General features: G+C 37.1%; 1 pseudogene; it reads right to left on the bottom strand.

Moving 5' to 3' along the window:
- Positions 1 to 396: 396 nt before the first annotated feature.
- LOC149203107 (protein TIFY 10b-like) lies at positions 397 to 1,900 on the bottom strand (annotated as a pseudogene).
- Between the last annotated feature and the right edge of the window lie 1,249 nt (positions 1,901 to 3,149).

The raw sequence follows: 3,149 nt of genomic DNA, 5'->3' as shown, positions 1-3,149 counted from the left end.
CAAGAGATACCCTTTATATTTTTATTTTGTATAAAATTATGAATAATTTTTTTACAATAAATGAATGAATACCTATCTAATCATTAATGTTACGATGGTAATCTTACCATCCACAATAAAAGTGTAACTAAGTTTAATAAAAATAAATATTTATGATATTGGCTGTGCAGAAAGAATGGTGGTAAATAAAGAAATTTCTCAGCAGCTTCAGGCTAACAACCCCAACGATTTGAGAGTTTGAGAGTGGAGGCGGTGCTTGCTTCTGCTCACGGTGGTACTCGAGAGAAAACGCGTTCGTTCGCTCAAATTAATGTCGATGGAAACAATTTGGTTAAAAGATTAGAAAATGCGGTGTGATGCCATTAATGGTCAACACCATCCACCGACATCTGAAAATCATTGTGATGAGCAAGCCAACTAGAGGATGACCTGGTCGTCTGAATCTTTCCTGGCTTTCCGAGGCAATGTCGCTGGCTTCATCGCGGTGTAAGGAGACACTCTGTTAATTCTGTACCAAAAAAAATTCATCCTTTTAATACACATTTGCCTACTCAGTCATCTAAATTTACACTAAATATAATTATCGTAATTGATTTAAATGCTGGATTTGCTATTCAATTTTCTGAATATACATAATTTTTAAAAATCATATAGAGTTTATTTACCTCTCCTTTCGCTTTTGGAGGAAACGTTGCACAGATAATTTCGGGACAATTTGCAGGCCTGCGCGCGAAAAAAGTTAATAACAATGTTAAAGACAATTTTCAATCTTGAAGACCTTTCTTTATAGCTTTTCACATTCTGTGGAATAGTATGAACCACATTTGTCAATATAAAATATTTTACGATCCGCGTCTTACCTACGGGAAGTCTTTCAGGCTGATCTTCGTTGTCAGCGTTCGATGCAGGCTTATGATGCAGCGGTTTCAAGATCTGTTGGATTTTGCTGATATCAATCTGAGGTGTTCTTGTCTTGCTCGAGCTTATAAAGCCGGCAAGCCTAATAATGGCTTCAGCCTGCAACAAAAATGACGAAATAAGCCTGCGAATAAATTAAAGAACGCCAAGAGGACCAAAGATGCAAACGTTTAGTCAAAAATATATACGAAATTTGTTGTGAATGTATTAAATTTGTTGCTCAGATGAAAATAATACCTTGTCAGCCGGCACGTTGTAAACATTCACCATTCCGTTATAAAAAATAACAAATTGACCTGTGGACTCGGGGGTTTTTGCTGGAACTGATCTGTTGCAAATAGTGCGCAAAACACAAAGTTAGCCTTATCATACATTTAAGGTCGCTCAGCTATCAAGAATTAGCAAATATATCAAATTACAAATGTCTGGACATGAAAATACCTCGAAACCGGATCAGTTTGGCTGATTGCAAAAGGCCTGGTAGTATTTCTCTCTGTAACTCTGTTGCTTGAACCGAAACCGGTGCATACGGCAAATAATTCCATCATTTCCGCGTGACTGGATGCCTCAGAGCGTCCACTAAATCCCTTGGCCGGATGATTGACATGAGCCAAATCGCCTTGCTTGTCCTCTGAAAGTGCGATTGACGAAAGCACCTTTTGCATCATATGTGGTTTTATCCGTGACATATCTTGCACTGTTGCATTCATCAAAAATGCATACAACATGAGCCAAAACATTCTTCCAAAACAAGAACAGAAGACAAATTTAAGGAAAAACTGCATATTTCACCAGTCGATCTAAAAATAAAATTGCGAGACAAATTCAAGGCGTTTGGAAAAGAAAACATACATCTCGGCTTGGCTAGCTGTTTTCCAGGGCCGAATTCCAAACTAGTAGTGCAATTTACGGCTGGTGCACTTGATTCAGAGTCTTTCTGAACGGGTACAAACTCGAAAGCTACAGATGCACTTGGTGACATAGCGGGCAAACGGAATTGTTCCTATAAATCACCAGAATTTCCGTTGCAATTTACTTTTTCTCAAAGCTCTGATACTGCTAGATCAATCAAAGCGCCGAATACATCTGGATTACTCTCCGGTTTATAAGATGATAAATAATTGGCGGGCGGTGATGAGGAAAAGGTGTATATTTCGCACGTGCTCATCACCATTAGCAAGCTAAATAAAAGGGTATTTCGCACGTGTTCATGTTGTGGAGTCTGGTTTAAAAAAACCACATACATTTCGAAATTTGGAACGTTTCCGTAAATACCAACTGTATAAGATGGACGAACGGGTTTCAGCGGTGTGCTAAATGTGCCCATCAACGTGGCGGATGAACTGGTTGTGACGGGAAATGAACCGGCGATGATTGGAAAAGAAGGGTCTGGTAGTATGCCTGTGGCTGGCGCCTTTAGAACCACCATGTGCTCCATTTTCTGCGGGGGCAAGCGAGACTTTGCTATGTACTTTACCATACATTAATAATTGAATATGCCATTTGTCACCGCAGGGCTTCCTACCAATTGTGAATCCCACACCAGGTGCATTACCATATATTAATAATTGAATATGCCATTTGTCCCCGCAGGGCTTCCTACCAATTGTGAATCCCATTTCCACGAGGGTTTGGTAGATAAGAAGCAATGGGAATAACGGATGGAATTTCATTAAGTTTGATTGTTTTGAAATTTAGGTCAATTATTTTTACATAGTTAAAAAAGGTAGTGTACAGTGTTTATAGCCTTACAAGAATTTTCAGCATATCTAATCGCCCTGTGTAACGAATATGCTTTTTTTGTCCGGGAAGATATGGAAATACCAATTATATTTTGAAAAAATCGAGTAGGGAGTTTTGTAAATTTAAGTAAAAATTGTTAAACTTCATAATTTTAGGTGGAGGTTTTTGATGGTACTTAATCCATTTCCATCATGTACACGATTCAAACACTACATGTACAAGATTTATTGAAATTTTTTTCCCTGAATTCCAGCCACTTTTAGTTGTCCGGGCAATTCCTTTCCTTTAGTATTCTTCAAATTTTATATTTTATATTTTTTATTATTTTTAACAAAGAAAAAATAATTCATGAAGTCTCATTTTAATTTTATTGTTTTTAACAATTTTATTATATTGATACAATTTCAAATAAAGGATGCAATTTTTTGTTATTTAAAATATATTTTTGAATGCATAAATGGCCTTAGCACCTTGAAAAACCCTTGGGG

The sequence above is a fragment of the Pinus tabuliformis genome, chromosome 2_1 (assembly GCF_031772625.1).
Source record: "Pinus tabuliformis cultivar Carrire ecotype Pingquan chromosome 2_1, CPIR1, whole genome shotgun sequence".
Classification (NCBI taxonomy): domain Eukaryota; kingdom Viridiplantae; phylum Streptophyta; class Pinopsida; order Pinales; family Pinaceae; genus Pinus; species Pinus tabuliformis.
The sequence above is the reverse complement of the archived record's forward strand: the minus strand, read 5'-3'. Positions and strand labels throughout refer to the sequence as shown.